General features: G+C 35.4%; 1 pseudogene; it reads right to left on the reverse strand.

The window, feature by feature from the left end:
• Positions 1 to 383: 383 nt before the first annotated feature.
• LOC127557176 (ADP-ribosylation factor 1-like) lies at positions 384 to 10,709 on the reverse strand (annotated as a pseudogene).
• Positions 10,710 to 21,068: the final 10,359 nt, after the last annotated feature.

Raw genomic sequence — 21,068 nt, forward strand, 5'->3', positions numbered from 1 at the left:
CTTGTTTGATTTTTATCATCATTTCTCAAGTTTCAAAAGAGAAATTACAATTAAAATGATGTTTTCAAGTTGTTACTACAAAACCTACACTAAGCATATTTTTAACTATTAAAAATGCACCAAGTTCAAAATAAAAACCAACCACCAAAATGGATATTTATACAGATCTTGTAAGCTAGAAGGAATAGCATTTGGTTCTGCTTTTCCATGTTAACTCCCAGCAGTCCAAGTGTCACTATATATAAAATACTTTTCTAGTACTAAACAGTAAGTCAATTTTTTTAGCAATAAAAAAAGCTGAATAATATCACATAGGAGTGTCAGAAGAGGATGAGAAAGAAAAGAGGGAGGAGGAACATTTGTTTTTCATTTTGGTTTTGGCATTATTTGGACAACTAGTCAAATCCTTCATAGAGCCCATTTCTACTATGGTGACATGGGTGGCTTGGATGGACTAGTTTCTGTGATGAAGAGAATGCAGTCTAAGTTATCAGGAATTTCAGCTGCATTCTGGCATAGAGAATATCTTGTTTGTAAGCAAACACTAATAAAATGACATCTTTGAGCTCATCTTCTGCCAAAATTCTCATTAGTTCTTCTAGGGTCTCATTCATTCATTCTTTGTCTTTAGTCAACCATTAAAAAATTTAACCCTTGTGTATTCTGGAACTACTGGTGCTATGGTGGTCCTGGCTACCTAAATCCCTCACTTTGAAGCTAATGTTTTTATATTCTATGGTTTCTACATTGAAACCTATTAGGAATAGTAATTACTATTTCACCCAGCTTTAGTTTGTACAAGAGAATTGTTTCCTGCAGGATTCAGATCAACCATTAGAATCTACATTTCTGTTTTTTTGAAGAATCCTTTGAAGAGGTTAGCAAAGATAGTTCTCTTCTTCCAAGTGTGATGTGTTGAACATTAGTGAAAGAAACCTCTTCATTCATGTACTTCAGGCTTCAGCTCCTGACAGCATCTATATCATTGCCAGGGCATTGATGCACTTATTGTCAATCTCATTCTTCCTGTCCTCTCCAGGAGATTGTGACCTCTATCACCTCTACTTTCTAATTTTCAATCTTTATCTGATGGCTCCTTCCTTGCTTCTTATTAACTTACCCATTTCTTCACCAACTTAACAAATTCTCACTTTATCCTACTATCCCTGTAAACTATCATCATATATTTTTTCCTATCCTCAGCTAAAATTGTTGAAAAAGCTGTCTATACTCACATGTCCGCTTCTCTCATGTTTTTCTAAACTTTTTGCAATCTGGTTTACATTAAATTCAAATTTCTCTCTCTAAAGTTACCAATGGCTTCTTAAGAAGGATACGGTTTTTGTTAAAATGCCCTCACATTTGTTAATTAACACTAAAAGGATCAAAATTTTAAAATGTCTTGAAGGACCAAGCTGCTGTCAAATTTATGGAGTGCATTTTTTGGGCAGCAGTGAAATTGTTGGTCACCTTTCCCTCCTAGAATAAGATCTGAACTCTCTTCTCTCTGAATCTTGAAGCATAACTCCTTCCTGGTTCTTCTCTCTGGATGACTACCCTTTCACCATCTCTTTTGCTTTTTCTTCATCTATATCATGCTACTGTTGATGTTCCTAAGTCTCTGTCCTGGGTCCTCATTTTGTGATCATCATCAGCATCTATGGGCTTAGTATCTCTTAGCAATCCATCTCTCACTCTCTCATCACACACTTCAAATGAGATCATAAGAAAAAGTAAACTTATTAAAAACATATTAAGTCAAAACTTTTCACATTGGCCATGTCAAAAAAAAGTTTTTCTCATTCTGCACTCTGAGTTCTGCTTCCCTCTACTGGGCAGTGTGTGACATGTTATATTATCACTTCTCTGAAATTATGTTTAGTCATTAAATTTATCGGAGTTTAACAAATCATATTCCATAATGTTTTATGAGCTATAACTTATTTATCAATTCTCCGGTTTATAGGCAATTCCTTAGATCCCTATTTTTACTAACTCAAAAAAGAGCTATAAAAATATTTTTATCCATCATTAGAGTTTGCTTAGGACTAATCCCTCCCTTAATCTATCTCCTTCTAATCTTCATTCCCAAGTATCCTCTTTTCCTCTTATCCTGATTGAGTGAAATATATTTTTGTACCCAATATTTCTCTCTCTTTGTCTCTGCCTTTGTCTCTCTATTTCCTATGTACGTTCTTCCTTCCTTTGATCAGTTCAGATGAGAGTGAAGTTCAAATATCAAGCACTCATCTTTTTCTCCTTGTTTGTATAAATATGCACTCTAATTATGTGAGTTCATTTCCCCAAACCTCCCTTTCCCTTCTACTCCAGTGCAATCCTTTTCCTCTTATACTTAATATCCCATCAAGACATAACAGGACTACTTAGACTCCCTTTATCACCCCTAATAATGTTAGGTTCAGAGGGGATAGATATATTATTTTCTCATATTGAATGTAATTTATTCTTGTTTAATTCTATATAATTATTTATTCATGTTTACTTTTTTTTGTACTTTTCTTCACTCCTATGTTTGAACTTTAACGTTCCTATACAGTGCTGATCTTTTCATCAGAGTGTGTGGAAGTCTATTTCTTTGAAGGTTTACTTCCCTCCCTGTAGTATTATACTCAGTTTTTCTGAGTAAATTGTTCTTGGATGTACCTTAATAGCCTTTGCCTCCTGGAATATTGTATTCCAAGTTCTCCTCTCTTTTATAGTGGTAGCAGCTAAATCACATGCACTCTTAATTGTGGCTCTTCAATAACTGAATTCTTTCTGGCTGCTTACAGTATTTTTTTTTCCCTTTGATCTGGAAATTTTGAATTTTGGCTAAGATGTTTCTGGGAGTTTTCATTTGGGGATTTCTTTTAGGAGGTAATGTGGATTCTTTCCACTTTAACTTTGTCTTTTAAGAATCCTGGGCAATTTTCTTTTAAGATCTCTGAAAACAAGGTCTCTAAATTCTATTTTGGTTATAGTATTCAGATCGTCTAGAGATTTTTAATTGATTTCTATTTAGTTTGTCCTAGTTTTTTGAGATGATAATTTTTCCTCCACCATGGAGGTGAAACTATGGAACACTTAAAGCTTAATGAGACATCAAAGATTCCAAACAGTCATCCATTAGATCGTAAGCCATTGCTAGTCATCCTGACTATTGTCCTGCCACTGAACTAGATGACTCGGGAAGAATGAGCTTGGCAACTCTGTGCTCATAAGCAAGTCAAGACATCATCCCATGATGCCAATGGTTCTCTTTGAAAATACAGGATAAACATCATTAAATACCTACTATATGGCAGACACTGTGTTCAGCACTGGGTGTACAAAGAAAAGTATGTAAAATCAGTCATTGATATATAGTCATTCTGAAGTGTCCTCATATTTTAATATTGCTTGACTTTTTTGGGGGGGGTGAGGGGGAGAGGAGGCAGTTGTCCAGGAGAGGATAGCTTTTATCATAACTTTTTTAGTGATAATCCAATGATAATCGCATCTCATTATGACTCCCAGCTACCATTTGAGTTCCTTGCATGCTTATTTGCCCCACCTCCTCATTAAAATTGTGGATCAATCAGAATATTTAGGAAGGAACTGAAGAGGCATTAATACTACCTTTTCACAACCACACGGTCCAATCAAAATACCTTTGCCTTATATGAAAACCACATAGTTTTGTCTTTAAAAGCAGTGCCTAGTTTGACAATCTAGTTGGCTTAAAAGCAGACCCACTGATAGTTTTCTGCCTTGTAATAAAAAGCTCCATTTAAGCTTTCTCTTCTAAACTTTCTCTTCCTGAATTTTATTTCTTTAGTGAGGAAGATGACCTGAACATAGAATTTTTCATTTAACAAAGGCAAAAACTAGCCTTTGTTATTAAGGAGCTCTTAGTCTAATGGGAGACAACATGGAAACAATTAGGTATAATCATAATATTTGTAGTTTGCTCATTTTAAAAAATCACGTCTGACTTTTTGTGCTTCTTGGATATTGCAGTCATTTGCCACTTCCTTTTCCAGCTCATTTTACAGATGATTAAATTGAAACAAACAAGTTAAGTGATTTGACCAGGACTGAACAACTAGTAAGTGTCTGAAAGCAGATTTGAACTCACTAAGATGAGTCTTCTTGGCTCCATGCCTGCCACTTTATCCATTGTATCACTTTATTGCCCTTTATAAATATAAAGAAGACATATGCAGGATAAATTCAAGGTTCTCTCAGAAAGAGAAAGGACCCTAAGATTAAAGAAGATGGGGAAGGGCTTCTTGCAGAAGGGAAGACCTTAGCTGAGGTTTGAAGGAAGCTAGAAAAGCCAGGAAGCAGGAGATGAAACAGGAGAGAATTTCAGGCATGGGGAACATTCAGTCAATTATTTGGATTCTGAAGGTGGAATGTCTCATTCAAGGAGCAGCATGGAGTCCAATGTGTTCTGGTTTATTTTCTGGAGGTCTCTGGGGCAGCTTTCTTTTCAGTAAGAAAGAAAGTTTTTTGTTTTGTTTTGTTTTGTTTTTTTTTAATGGGTGTTTCGGGAATACCATAATTAATTAAATCTGGGAAAGGTGGATTGGCTTTTCCCAGGCTGTGGATGATCTTGCCCCCTGACAATTAAGGAATATTAATTGCTTTATGAGCTTCAACTATCTCTAGTATCTTGGCTAGAAAATCATATCACCCTAATCAGGATCACTTAGGGGGAGATCAAACTGCCCATAATTTCACAAGTTGAGATCAAGGCAGAATTGTCTTTTGGGGAGAGGCTAGCCTAACCTGATTTTTGTTTACAAGCAACAAAACGGATCTCCCAAGTTAAATTGATTAGCAAGCAAATGTCCCAAGGGGTTATTGAAAGGGAAGGATGTAATCATGTTATCATGTTGTGTATATAATATATAATACCAACATGATAACATCCTTCCCTTTCAAGCAAGTATTTCAACCAATACTGATTGGAAGAGACCACATTCTTGAGCAAATCAATTCAGGCAGAGACTAACCATTATAAAAATTAATATAGAATAAAACCAATTACATTCTAAAATCAATAGAGTAGACAGCAGAGGTAATGTTAACCTTTATTTCTCACAGTAGGTAAAAGAAAGTTGGCAAGGCAGATCTGTAATTTCTGGATAAGGATTGGCTTTAAGGGGTGAGTCAGTAGGACTGAGATGCAAAATGATATTGAGTATGTGCTTTGGCCAGAAAAGGCTCCACTAACCAGTGCTTCAATGCTCCTTGTTGCCAGCTTTCTGTCTTTGTTTCTCTCCTCTTCCTTTCTTCCTTTTTTCCTCTATCCTCTTTCTTTTTGTCTCTGTCTTTGTTGCACACTTATGAAATCTAGAGGACACTGACAATACTATTCTTTATCAGAAAAAATGAACTTAGCACCTAATTAGCAAGAATTATTAATTAAAATAAGAATCTCTAGTAGTTTTGTCTCGATTGACTGCATCACCCACAAACCAATGCAATAAGCCAGACAATGGCCTTTTTTATATCCCAGGATTTCTGTCCCCTAAGCACAAAAACTCCTATTTACATTTTGGCCACTTAGTATATTTTGGATTTTGGTCTACTTGGGAGCTGTCCATTTGTACAAGCAGTGGGAAAGGGTGGTGATATAACAGCCCCACCTACTGGCTGACCTCTGAATAGCTGATGTGCTCTCTCTACTCCTCAGTCCTAAATTATAGTTGGAAAGAAATTTATCCTGACAGTGGTGGGGCCCTGCAATAGTGCTATGACTCAGTCAGTTAATCTAGCTCAGGGCAACAATCTGGGTTGGGAAGACAAAGGCTCATTGCCATTCTTAATAAGATAGAAATCTGAGTTATGTGCAAGAAAACTTGTTGCCTTTTGGTGATTTCTTTAGTCAACATTTATTAAGTATCCAATGTGTAATAAATACTATGCTAAGCACTTTATCATCAAGGCTGTGACTGATGTTTTTTGAAATTGATTTTGCAAGCATGATAAATGTGGAAATATGTTTAGAATTACCCATGTTTAACCAATATATTGAATTACTTGCTGTCTATGGGAGGGAGTGAGAGGAGAGAGGGAGAAAACTTTGGGACACAAAATTTTGCAAGGGTGAATGTTGGAAACTATCTTTGCATATATTTTGAAAATAAAAATCTATTTTAAAAACTTAAAAAAATTCATTTGTACAAAAACATTATGCAAAGGAGAAGATGCAGGCTTGGGATGGGGAAGAAAGACAGGTACAAAGTGTGATTGTTATCAGTCTCTACCTTGAAAATAAGGCATGGTTTTTATTGTGCTTGAAGGGCTCACTCAATCATGGGTGAAATAAGATTTTTAACCACAATTACAGAGCAAGATAATATGTAATAACAAAGTGCTAAACTGTAATACTACAAGTGTAAACTACATTAGTAGTTATAAACTACAAGTGTTATATAAATAAATAAATCCAACAAAAATATTAAGCATCTAACATGTTCAAGATATCATATTAGGCACAAGGGATATAAGAGACAAAATATCTTATCAAGAATTCCACTGACTCACTGATGAATGCAGGAAAACTTAATTTTAAGATGAGTAGACATACCTTTGAAACTCCAAAGGCAGCATTTTATTTCCCATCTTGAAGCACATGTTCCTCCCTAGTTCCCCATTAATTGTATATTATAGAAGTTACAAGATATGAATCTTCATCCCTCATTACATAACTAGTCCCTGCCCCAAAGGAGCTTAGATTCTAAAAAGAAAAGGTAATAGAGGAGGGCTGGGTCAAAGAACAAAAGATTCTTTTCAAATCTCAGGTCACCACCCCTAATTACAAAAATCAGTCCCTGCCCCCAAGGAGCTTACATTTTTTTGGGAGGAAGATAATTGACTTCCACCTGTTGGAATCCTTACAAAGTGTTAAGTCATTAGAATTGATAGAGACAATAGTTATCTAATTTAGCATGGTTCAGTATGATTGATCTGATCCTACAAGGAGATGTTATGGGCCAGAACTTGAAACAAGGTACTAAGTGAAACTGAGGAGACAGTGGTTAAATCTAATTTATTTTTTTATTTTTATTTTTTTATTATTATTTTTTAAATTTAATTTTATTTAATAATAACTTTGTATTGACAGAATCCATGCCAGAATAATTTTTACACCACATTATCCCTTGCAATCACTTATGTTTCGTTTTTTTCCCCTCCCTCCCTCCTCCCCCCTGCCCCCCAAGATGGCAAGCAGTCCTATATATGTTAAATATGTTGCAGTATATCCTAGATACAATACATATTTGCAGAACCGAACAGTTCTCCCACTGCACAGGGAGAATTGGGGTTAAATCTAATTTAGCATTGATTTAATCCTACCACAAATTATGGTTTCCCAGTGATATAATGATTGGTGTGTACTCAGTGTATAGCATATAAGCAAGAAACTATCAGGGCCAAAGAGCACTCTGGGAGACACAGAAGTCCACTCTCGGAGGTGGAGACAGATTCATTCCATATTCCACTTTTGTGCTGGCTGCAGACATTCTGAGGGAGCTAGGGGCTGAAGCTCAAGACTTTGAAGGGCAAATAAAGGACTGGATTTTAACTCCTGGCTATAAGGCTGCCTCCGGAAAACCTGCTCACAGAGAATCATTATATTTTAAAGAAGAGAATATACCACATGCATCCTTGATTATTCTTTGATAACCTTATGGGTTTCAATTTTCTAATTTGTTTCATTTTTCCAATTTAATTTTTCTAACTGTGGAAAATGAATAAATGCCTATATGTTTTTCATAAGAATATAAAGATAAGATTCTTGCTCTCAAGGAATTTCCATTCTATTGGCAAATACCATATATAAAAAGATAAGTAAATATGATATCATGTGTGAGTTATTATTCAATATTTTGGATACATAATATATGTATACATAGGAGAATACAACAATACCTTTTGTTGTAAGGAGGTCCAAGCATTTGGGAAAGCTAAGTTTATGTGCATATGCTGTAGGTAATACCTTTCTTCCAATATTATGCTCCATAAAAGCAGAGTGGGGCAGCTAGGATGATGCAATGGGTAGAGTGCTGGATCTGGAGGCAGGAAGACTTATTTTCCTAAGTTTAAATCTGGCCTCAGATACTTACTTTCTGTGTCATTTAAACCTATTTGTCTCAGTTTTCTCATCTGTAAAATGAGCTGAAGAAGGAAATGGTAAACCACTTCAGTATCTTTGCCAAGAAAAACCCAAATAGGGTCATGAAGATTTGGATACAACTGAAAAACAAAAGCATAAAATTTTAGAGTTTGATGAAACCTTCTAGACATTTCTATTGTGATCTCATAATTGGAAGACAAGTTTAAATTCTATACATTGGAATATATTTGACTCACAGTTTTATTATTTAAAATGTTCTTTGAACAAGATGCCATTAGTATGTTGATAGTATGATTGACTTAGATTTGCATAAACTCTGATACTTTCTCAGACATCTCTGAAAAGGAATTATTTGCATAAGACAATGATTATGAGATTTTCCATGTTTAAACTGGGTAGTGGGTTATAAATTGTTAATGTAATCAACAATTCTACTTTTCTGAGTGTCAGGTTTCAGAAAAATTATTACAGACACCATTTTTTGCACATATGCAGATTTTTTCTTTTCACTGTGTAGATCAGCTAGGTAGCACAGTGGATACCATGTCAGACCTGGAGTTAGGAAGACTTGAATTCAAATCCTATCTCAGATATTTTTGATTGCTTCTCATTGTAATTAAGGGAAAGTGCTTAATTTTTATCAGTTTCAGTTTCCTGGTTTGTAAGATGGGGATAATAATAGTACTTATTTCATAGGTTTTTTTATGAGGATCTACTAAGATGATGTATAAAAAGCATTTTGAAAATATTAAATAATCATAAAATAAACTTGGAAAATCTCATAATCATCATTTTATGCAAAACAGTCTTTTCCAAAATTCTCTAAATTACTATTGCTCAGAGAAATGCAAATTAAGATGACTTTGAGGTACCACTTCACACCTCTCAGATTGGCTAAGATGATAGGAACAGATAATGATAAATGTTAGAGGGGATGTGAGAAAACTGAGACATTAACATATTGTTGGTGGAATTGAGAACTGCTTCAACCATTCTGGAGAATGGTTTGGAACAATGCCCAAAGAGCTATAAAAAATCTATAAAAAAAGCATGCCCTTTGATCCAGAAGAGTCACTACAGGGTCTGTATCCCAAAAAGACCATAAAAAAGGAAAAGGACCCATATATGCAAAACTGTCTGTAGCAGTCCTTTTTGTAGTGGCAAGGAACTGGAAATGTTGATGGATGCCCATCAATTGGAGATGTTGTGGAATATTATTATTCTATAAGAAACGATCAGCAGGATGATTACAGGGAGATCTGGAGAGTCTTACAAGAACTGATGTTAAGTGAACTGAGTAGAACCAAGAAAACATTGTACACAGCAACCGCAAGATAATGTGATGATCAATTCTGATGGATGTGGCTTTTTTCAGTGGTGAAGGGATTCAATGGTAAAGTCCCAATGGACTTATGATGGAGAGAGCCATTTGCAACCAGACAGAGAACTATGGGGACTGAATGTGGATCACAACATAGTGTTTTCACCTTTTTTGGTGTTGTTTGCTTGATTTTTTTCTTTCTCATTTTTTTTTCTTTTTCATCTGCTTTTTTTTGTGCAACATGATGATAAATGGAAATATGTGTGGAAGAATTATATATGCTTGACATACTGGATTGCTTGCTGTCTGGGGGAGAAATTGGGGGAAGGAAGGGAGAAAAATTTGGAAAACAAGGGTTTGCAAGGGTGAATGTTTAAATCTATCTTTGCATATATTTTGGGAAAAAAAAGCTATTAAGAAAAACAAAATACTTTTCAGAGGTGTTTGAGAAGGCATCAGAGTTTATGCAAGTTTATGCAAGTTGATCATTCTATCAATATACTAGTGGTATCTTGTTCAAAGAGCACTTTAAATAATAGAAACTGTGAGTCAATTATATTCCAGTGTGTACGTGTATGACCTATATCAGATTGCTTGCTGCCTTGGGAAGAAGGGAAGTAAAGCAGTCAGGGAAGAAAAATTTGGAATACAAAATTTTATAAAAATGAATGCTGCAAAATGTCTTTACATGTATTTGGAACAATAAAATACTATTGACAAATATATCACAATACATAGAATTTGAATTTCTATACCAGTTTATGAGATTATAATTGATCTGTAAGATTCCATCAAACTTTAAAATTCTATGTTTTTATTGTTTAGTTGTGTCCAACTTTTCATGACTCTATTTGGGGTTTTCTTGGCAATGAATTAAATAATTTTTGCAAAAGAAATTGCAAACATCAAAGTGTTACATAAATTCTGGTTATTATTATTATTTTCTCTCACCACTAAGTTCTCCAACTATTATTTTGGTTATGTCTTGAGTGAAAGAGAGAGATTTCAGAGGGCCTGTATCAAGTCCACAGCAGGAATTGATTCTGAGACTTAGTCACCATTTAATTCCCTGTAGCATTTTCTAGTCTCAGGTGCTCTAACAGCTTATGGGAATGTACTTCATCCTTAGGGAAATACATAAACACAGGATGTTTATTGCCTTCTGGTTGTCTTCTCCAGATAAGACTATACCTTCAGGACACAAGGAAGGGGAGGCACCTGTGGGTTCCGGCACACGGGGACATGGGGTTTGGACATGTAATGAGGTCTGTCTGCCTTCTTTCTTTGCTCCCATTCATTCTAAAGTGGCGGATTCATGAAGACCAATCATGTCTCTGCTCCTATCTGATTTAACAGCTTAATTGAAACTCCAGGCAGTGTGTAAACAGTGAGGTTTCCCCCCTTGGTTCTAGCAGGTGCAATTGCTCCCTTGCCTACCCCACCCAGGTAAGTACTACTGCTGTTTTGTGTGGGTAACACCCTCTGCAGAGGGATGTCTAGTCCATATTCTATCCTGTGTCTTGGCTCATGAGCCAATTTGCCCCTCCCAGATGAAGGGAAACACTGATGGACATGTTGTATTCACTTTACCAAGGAGAGGCAGTGTGTCTCAGTGGAAAATGTGCTGGAGGGAAGTCAAAGAACCCAAGTTTAAATATCTCCTCTGCTGTAGTGATGGGCAGGTTTTCTGCCTCAGTTTCTTCTTTTGTGAAAAGAAGGATTTGGAATGAAGGAAGAGATGAATAATAGTGTTTGAAGATTCTCAGGAAACTATATGTCAAGCTGGCCCAAGCCCAAACAGTCTTTCGTTATCACTCCCTCCCATCTCCCCACCATCATCATCATCATCACTTATTAAATATTTAGTATATTCCAGGCATAGTTAAGGACTGAAGACATAAAGAAAGATAAAAGCATATTCACTTCTCTCATTTCCAGCCTTATTGGACAGTATTTCTCCTTCCACAATTTGTGATCCAGTTCAACTAATCTCTATGTTCTTCACAATGGATATTCTATTTCCTCTCTCTATGTCTTTATATTGTGATACAGGAGCCATCTGCCAATGGCTGCTGGAAATCTAATTCAGACCTGTAGAATGGATCGCTTCACATGAAAGAAGGAGGAGAAGGAGAAGGAGGAGGAAGAGGGAGAGGAGGGAGAGGAGGAGGATGATATAAGGAGATTGAGAGGCAGTTACTGTTCTCTGACCTCTCTCCTCTTCCCTCTGCCTCCAATTTATTTCATTCTCAAGCAACACCTGTGTCAGTAAAGGCTGCTTTGCAACTCCTTCAAGTTTATGATTCACAGCTGTGGAGGCTCTCAGAGAATTGACCTGCCCCTTCACTTAGACATAGTCCTTAAAACCTTTACACTGTGTATCTCATATGCATGCAAAGGACTCCCTCTGTCTCACAGAATGTCAGTCTTCTTTAGCGATCTAGCTGCTGCAGCAATGGCAAGATTGTGCAACGATCAATTCTGAAGGATCTGTCCCTTTTCAACTGCAAGGTGATTCAGGTTAATTCCAATGGCCTTGTGGTGGACAGAGTTATTTGCATTGTGGGGACTGACTATGGATCATAACATAGTTTTTTTCTTTTTAAAAAAATTTTTGTTTGCTTGCATTTTGTTTTTTTTCTCATCTTTTTCCTTTTTGATCTGATTTTTCTTATGCAGCATGATGGTTGTGAAGGTATATGTAGAGGAATTGTACATGTTTGACATGTATTGGTTTGCTTGCCATCTGGGGCAGGGGGTGGAGGGAGAGTTGGGGGAAAAACGTTTGGACCGTGAGGTTTTGCAAGGGTGGATAGGAAGAAGATAGGCGGAGGTGTGGTGCTTTCATTAGTATTGCTGATTGATGATAGAGGATTCATAAAAGAGAAGCAGATCTTAAAAGTTAATACAAGGCTAAGAAGATATTTGAGAAGGAGATCTGGACTTCTGGACTATGGGTTAAAATATAGGAATAATGGACTCATGGCCAGATTTGGAATGCGTGTAACACGAGATGATAAAAATATTTCCCTAGGATCTTATGAATTTTATTTAGGGTTTTAAACTGAAAGAAAGAAGGCAGGTTTAGTTTTTATTATAATTAAAACTGACAAGCCTGCTAACAAAGGAAATAGCAGGTACAATGTAAAAAAACTAAAAAACATAAATCACCAAAAGCAGTATCCAAGAACAGATACAATTGCTCACATGTGATCTACATCCCTAATTAGAAATTCTGAAGTTCTCTTATCTGACTGATACTTCTAATCATTCTATCTGTCCTTATGTCCCACCCTTCCTTAAACCTGTTTTTTGTGCACTTGAGCACCTCAGTGCCTTCATCCCGCAGTACTTTCCCAGGTATTCATTACCCTAATTCTTATTTCACTATCCTCTTTCTCAAATCTCAACCCAACAGTTTTTTCAACTCTACACAGTCCTCTGCCCTTGAATCCCTTGCCCCTCTGCACTTTTCTCTTGTCAAACTTTAGCCTTAGATTACTTCCACTATCCATCTCTTCTTTTCCTACTCTCAAGTCACTGAGTATAGCCAGAGGAAGTCTCACAACCTTGCCAATTGGTTATCCATTTGAGTATCCACTCTCAGCTGGGTCCTCTTTATAGCAAGGCAGATTTTTTATCTCCTCTAATTGAATTTCTATCTCACTCCTCACAGTAGCTATATAAACCTTGTCTTTTTTTTTTTTTTTAATAATTTTTTATTGACAGAACCCATGCCAGGGTAATGTTTTACAGCATTATCCCTTGCACTCACTTCTGTTCCAATTTTTCTCCTCCTTCCCTCCACCCCCTCCCCAAATGGCAAGCAGTCCTTTACATGTTAAATAGGTTACAGTATATCCTAGATACAATATGTGTGTGCAGAACCGAACAGTTCTCTTGTTGCACAGGGAGAATTGGATTCAGAAGGTAAAAATAACCTGGGAAGAAAAACAAAAATGCAAGCAGTTTATATTCATTTCCCAGTGTTCTTTCTTTGGGTGTAGCTGCTTCAGTCCATCCTTGATCAATTGAAACTGAATAGCTCTCTTTATCGAAGAGATCCACTTCCATCAGAATGCATCCTCAAATAGTATAAACCCTTGTCTTTCCTCCTCAAACTCTCTACCCAACTATGCCCTCCTCTGCCCACTCTTTCTCCTATTCTACTGCCCCTGTGCACTTCTACCTTACCTCAGGACTTTCTGACTTTAAATTTACTGAAAAAAAATTGGGACCATTTGATGTCAGTTTTTTCTGCTATTCTCCTCATCACAAAACCTCTTGCCATCATCTCCCATCCTCTCTTCTTTTTCTTTAATCTGTAACAATGGAATGGTCCTTTTCTATGTCAAGATCTCCTCTGCTGTACTTGATTCCATCATTTCTCATATTTTCTTGCATATTGCATCCTAAATCACATCCCTTCTAGCTTATCTTTAACTTCTCATTAGCCGGTTCCTTTCCAACTACCTCCAAATATTGCCAAATGTCTTGATCTTTATAAAACCTTCTCTTAGAGCTCATCTTCTCCTCAATATCTCTCCTCCATCTCTCAGCCAAATTCCTTGAAAAAATTAGTTATTCTTAGTTACGGTCTCTATTTCTCTCTCCTCATTCATTTATTCCTCAACTGTTTTCAATTTAACTCATTACTCAATTGAAATTGCTCTCTCCAAAGTTATCAGTGATCCCTTAATTTCCAAATTGATGGTCTTTTTTCAGTCCTAATCCTTCTTGATGCATATGCTGCATTTGACAGTACTGATCATTCTCCTTTTGGTACTTTCTCAACTCTGAGTTTTTGGTGATAGTCCACTATCTCAGTTTGCTTTCTTTCCATCTGACCACTCCTCATTTTATTTTGCTGGGTCATCATTTACATCATTTCTATGATTATGGACACTCCTCCAAATTCTATCCTAAATTTTTTTTCCTTTCTTTCTCTATATTTTCTTTTGGTAACTTCATAAGTTTCCATGGGTTTAACTATCATTTCTACATAGGAAACTTCCAATTTTACATATAAAACATCAATATTTCCTCTGAGTTTCAGTCCCACATTAAACACTTCAAATTGCATATCCTGGAAATATTTTGAACTCAACATGTCTAAAATTAAAACTCATTATCATTCTTCTTAAACTTTCCTTTCTTCTTAATTTTTCTTTTTTCTATTAAAATTACCACAGTACTTCCACTCTCAAAGGTTTGTAATCTCAGTATAATTCTTGACTCTCCTCTCCACATAGAAATTTTATTATTTCTACCTTCAAACCATTTCCTTCATTGAACTCCTCTCTACCCATATAATTAACTTTTTGTTAGTTCATTGAGGCTATTGCAATAGCCTTATAATAGCAGTCCCTGCCTCAGTTCTCTTTTTTGCTCAGTCCATCCTATACACTATTATCAAAGTTATTTTTCTTACGCTCACATGACTGATCATGTGATTACCTTATTTAATAAGTTTCTATGGTGACCTATTGCCTCTAGCATCAAATATAATCTTTGTTCAACCTTTAAAGCCATATTCAACCTGGCCCCAACCTATCATTCCAGCTTCATTGGACATTATATTTCCTCCCACACTCTATGATGCAGCCAATCTAGCTTTTTCTCTGTTTCTTATACTTGAAACTTCATCTCTAATCTCTAGGACCTTTGGTACTAGCTGACCCCCATGCTTGGAATTTGTTGCCTCCTTACCTACCTTATCTCTGAATCAAGAGAATCCTTCTTCCTTTGAAATGCAGCTTAAGCAGCATCTTTTGCATGAAGCTTTTCCTAACTACCACTATCTCAACTAATAATGCCCTTCTTCTCTAATTAGTATTTATTTAGTTATTTTCCATCTATTTGTAGCTATTCACTTCATAGTTCTCTTGTATACATTTTTATATGCACTTATATCTCTTCTCCTTCCTCCATTAGCAGTAAAATTTATTTTTTTGAGGGTACAGATTATTTTACTTTGTACTTATCTTTGTATTTATATCAAACAGTTTAGAGAAGAGAAAGGGAGGATAGAATGTCTTAATGTTTTGTAGGAATCAGCCTAAAAAGAGAGAATCTGAAAAATGAAAGACATGACATGAAAGAAATGATTCAATGAGGAAGAAAAAAGGGAATTCCCTAAAGAGAATGATGTAGATTTGAGGTGCTCTGACTTAGAGCCTATGGAAGTCTGTAAATCCTAAAATATTTGTTAATTGCTGATGGTTGAAAAGAGTTAATAATAAAATCCATGACTTCATATTTCAACATAAAATATATACATGTGAATAATAAGCATGGTGACCTAGAGATACTAACATAAAGGAAAATTTGGCCTTGTATTGTTTATTGAGATTTTGTGGGATGAAATTCATTTTTTTACTAAAGCTTTTTATTTTCAAAACATATGCATAAATAATTTTCAGTATTCACCCTTGAAAAACCTTGTGTTTCATTTTTTTCTCCCTCCCTCCCTAGATATCGAGTAACTTGTCAAATATGCACAATTCTTCTATATATATTTCTACAATGACCATGCCACACAAGAAAAATCAGATGAAAAAAAGAAAAAAAAATGAGAAAGAAAACAAAATGTGAGCAAACTACAATAAAAATGTGAAAACACTATGTTGTGATCCACATTCAGTCCCCATAGACCTCTCTCTGGGTGCAGATGGCTCTCTCCAACACAAGACATTGGAACTGGTCTGAATTATCTTGCTGTTGAAGAGCCACGTCCATCAGAATTGATCATCCTATGATCTTCTTGTTGCCATGTATAATGATCTCCTGGTTCTACTCACTTCACTCAGCATAAGTTCATGTAAGTCTCTCCAGGGCTTTCTGAAATCAGTTTGCTTATCATTTCCTATAGAACAATAATATTCCATTACATTCATATACCACAATTTATTCAGCCATTCTCCAATTGATGGGCATCCACTCAGTTTTTAGTTTCTAGCCACTACAAAAAGGGCTGCCACAAACATTTTTGCACATGTGGGTCTTTTCCCCCTTTTTATAATTTCTTTGGGATACAGTACTGGAGAGACACTGCTGGATCAAAGGGTATGAACAATTTAATGGCTCTTTGAGCATAGTTGGGATGAAACTCATTACTGATATTTGGCATAAAAAAATTAATTCCAATATTTCCTAGCAACATGATCTTGAGCAAATCACGTAACCTCTGCCTCAGTTTTTCTGTTCCTTTCACAGAACATTCCTTCTCATAGCTCCATGTTTGCATTGCTATTCTCTCCCTCTTTATTTTTGCCTCAGGTTTCTTGGCTTCCTTTATGACTTCAGCTCAGACCCCACCTTCTATAAGAAACCTTTCCTGAAAGACTTGCGTGAACTGATGCTAAGTGAAGTGAGCAGAATCAAGAGAACATTGTACATAGCAACAAGAAAATTATGTGATGATCAAATGTGATGGATTTGTCTCTGTTCAACAATGAGATGATTCAAAGCAATTCCAATAGACTTCTGACAGAAAGTGCCATCCACATCCAGAGAACTATGAAGATTGAACGTGGATTGAAGCACAGTATTCTCACCTTTTGTTGTTGTGGTAGTGATTTATCAGTTTACTTTTTTCTTGTGTTTTTTTTTCACCTTTTGTTCTGATTTTTCCTATGCAGCATAATGGAAATATGTTTAGAAGAATGGTACATTTTAACTTATATTGTATTACTTGCTATCTACGGGAAGGGGTGGGGAAGAGAGGAGAAAAATTTGGAACACAAGGTTTTGCAAACGTGAATGTTGAAAACTATCTTTTTGTATATTTGGAAAAAAACTATTAAATTGTGTATATTTAGTTATTTATATGCTATCTGTGCATTAAAGTGTCAGCCCCTTTAGAGAAGAGCTTGTTTTGTTTTTCTTACATTTTTCAGTAGTGTCTAACTCTTTCTTGGCAGAGTTACTGTAGTGGTTTGACATTTCCTTCTCTAGTTCATTTTTATAAATGAGGAAACTGAGGCAAACAGGGTGACTTGCCTAGTGTCACACAGCTAGTAAGTGTCTGAAGTCACATTTGAGTTGAGGGAGTTCAGGGAGATCAGTCTTCCTGATTCCAGTCTCCACATCATAGTAGGAAAAGTGGAGCTAACTGGGAATAGTCCTAAGGACATGTGTCAAATATTACCATGGAAGAAGTGGTTAGAAAAAATTACTGAAGAACTGGGAAGAGACATTGGGAAGTAGAGTTGCCTCTGGATTCAAATGTTCCCTTATTATTTGTATGAAGGGGCTAGTGAAAGGAAAAAGCATTTTAAAAGTATGTACTATGTTTGAGAGAGAGAGAGAGAGAGAGAGAAAGAGACAGAGAGAGAGAGAGAGAGAGAGAGAGAGAGAGAGAGAGAGAGAGAGAGAGAGAGAGAGAGAGAAGAGAGAGAGAGAAGAGAGAGAGAGAGAGAGAGAGAGAGAGAGAGAGAGAGAGAGAGAAGAGAGAGAGAGAAAGAGAGAGAGGAGAAGAAGGAGGAGGAGGAGGGAAGGAAGAAGGGATGGAGAGAGGGAGAGAGAGAGATACTGAAAGAAAGAAAAAAATAAAGCAATAGAGAAAGACAGAGACACAAAGAGAGACAGACTGACACAGAGACAGAGACAGAGAGAGAACATCCCTGAAGGAGAAAGTGGAAAATTTCTGGTCGTCTATTTGGTCAAATATCTGGTCAAGTATTTAGTCAACAGAGATGCAAATTGGATCAAACACCAAATAGAAAACCAATTGTTCATCTTATGAACAATACAAAGGTTATATGAAAAAAAAAGACAGGTAACAAGCTTTGGGATCTGCAAAATTGGAAAGCAGGAGGTCTAGAGAGGTGTAATTCTTGTCTCCAACAGTTTATAACAGTTTATAAAGGCATATGAATTATGAGAAGAACAATTTGCCAGCTTCCTTTCTCATAGAAGTCTGATGCTATCCTTCTAAAAAAGAAATAATTACAAATTTATTTAAAAATAACTAATTTTTTACAAAAAATTTCCCTAACATTTCTCCTCTTCCTCTTCTCAGAAGGCATTTCCATATAATAAATGATATTTTTATTTAATATTTTATTTTTTCCGATTACATATAAAAACAATTTTAACATTTTCCCCCCAAATTTTGAGTTCCAAATTTTCTTCCTCCCTCAATTGAGAAAGCAGTCAAACACATAATATTTTTAAAGACACTCTCTCCATGCAAAAGAAAGAAGATGAGAAAAAAGCCCTAGAAAAATTGATCAATACACTTTGGCACATAATAACTGTGAAGTCAGAACCTCTCAGAGCCCCAGGCAGTTTTCTAATACAATAAGTTACAAATAGTGTCCAATTTGCAATAATAGAGTGAGTTTCTATATCAGAAGCTTCCAATATTAATGAAATCAAAAGTCTAGATCTTTAATACCAATGCTGATATCGATAACTCATATGTGTATAGTGTTTCTATTCTTTTTCTTTTTTTTACATGAAAAAAAATTTTTAATGCAAAACATTTCCATAAAAATCATGTTGTGAAATAAAATATAGATCTCCCACCCTAATAAAAAAACTTCAAAACAAATAAAATTAAAAAAAGAAAGAGTATGATTCAATCTGTATTCAAATACTATCATTTCTTCTCTGGGTAAGAATAGGATTTTTCATCATAAGTCCTTTTGAATAGTTGTGGATCATTGTATTACTGAGAATAGCAAAGTCATTTTTAGCTGATCATCCCAGAACATTAGAATTACTTTGTACACAGTACATTTCACTTTGCTTGAGTTCATAAAGAACTTTCCAGGTTTTTTTTTTTTCTGAGAGCATTTTGCTCATCATTTCCCATGAATAATATTCTATCATAATCATACTACAATTTATTCAGCCATTTTCCAATTGATGGGCATCCCCTCAATTTCCAGTTCTTTGTCTTGAGAAGAAAGCTGTTACAAATATTTTTGTACTTATAGGTCTTTTCCCCTCTTTTAAAAATTTCTTTTGGTATTTATGCCCAGTAGTGGTATTGTTAGGTCAAAGGATATGCATGAATTTATAGCCCTTTGGGTATAGATCATATCTTTTGATCTTTTATCGATTAGAGCATGGCTCTTACTTTTTGTAAATTTGACTCAGTTTCCTCTATGTTGGAGAAATAAGACATGACATTTTCTTACCTATTATTCTAGCAACTGTCAAAAACATCTTTGAAAGATAGCTAGAATTTGAATAAATAGAGGAGGAAGAAAATCAATTGTAGGCAGAGTGAATAGATTCATCAAAGATGGGAATGGTCATATAGTTCATTGAGCCAAATATTTTTATATGCATTTCCCATAATTCACATTCATTAATCCATTTGATGTTCAAAATATTCCTTTGGGATGTACAAGACAGCTATAATTATCTCGGTTTTTTAAATGAGGAAACTGAGGCTCAGAGACTTTCTGAAATTGCTAGGATCACAAGCTAATTAGAGCTGAGACTAAAACCTAGGTTTAGAATCTGGCCGTCAATTTTATAGGAACAATGCTATAATTTGTATGGGGCAACTGGCCAAATTATTTATGGAGGAATTTGGGGATATTATTTATTATTGGTGGTGTTTGGTTATGATGCATTGGTGTTACTGGAAAATTATGTTGTTTGGGACAATGTTGTATAGGGTATATTTGAATGATAATCATAGATTTGGAAAAATAGTTCAGAGCTGCTAAAATTGTAAACTCCTTGTGGGTGAGGCCTATATAAATTGTAAACTTTTCAAGTGCAGGGTGCTACTTTTTGGTATCCTCCACAATGTTTCTAGCAAACTGCTATATTAAATAAGGCATTTAATAAATTTTGGCTCACAGTAGAGCTTATTTATTTATTTTTTTAAATTAAAGCTTTTTATTTTCAAAATATATACATGGATAATTTTCAACATTCACCCCTATAAAACCTCGTGTTCTCATTTTCCCCTTCCTTTCCCCCCACCTCCTCCCCTAGATGGCAAATAATCATTTTCCCCATCATTCTATTTATTCATTATGCTTCTAATTTCTTATAGAACAACAATAACCAATTACTCTCAATTACTCTCATAATTAAAAATACGTTTTATGGAAATTAATATGGCATTTGTGCCAGTGGGCAAGATCTTTATGATTATGGGTGAGTCCATGTCTTGGTCATAGCAGTAGAGGTAGGGTGATTCTATGTGGTATGAATCTGAGCAGCAGAATGTAATTGGTTTTCTTTCAGAGAATACAAAAATGTTTAAGAAAAAATCTTAAGGCTCAATTAATGACCAATCTTGTTATTTTATAAGTAAAATCACACTCCCTAGCTGCTAAATTGTCATGAATAGTCAGTTTTCAGAGGAAGAAATGCAAGCTATCAATAGCCATGTGAAAAAAATGCTTTTCTAATAATTAGAGAAATGAAAATTAAAACAACTTTGAAGTACCATTTCACATCAATCAAATTAGATAAGATGATAAAACAGAAAATTACAAATACTGGAGGGAATGTGTGAATATAGGTATAGCACCGTTGGTGGAAATGTGAAACAATCCAACCATTCTGGAGAATAATTTGGAAACATTCAAGAACCTCTACATACATAAATATTTATAACAGTTCTTTTTATAATGGCAAAGG

This window comes from Antechinus flavipes, chromosome 3 (assembly GCF_016432865.1).
Source record: "Antechinus flavipes isolate AdamAnt ecotype Samford, QLD, Australia chromosome 3, AdamAnt_v2, whole genome shotgun sequence".
Lineage (NCBI taxonomy): Eukaryota > Metazoa > Chordata > Mammalia > Dasyuromorphia > Dasyuridae > Antechinus > Antechinus flavipes.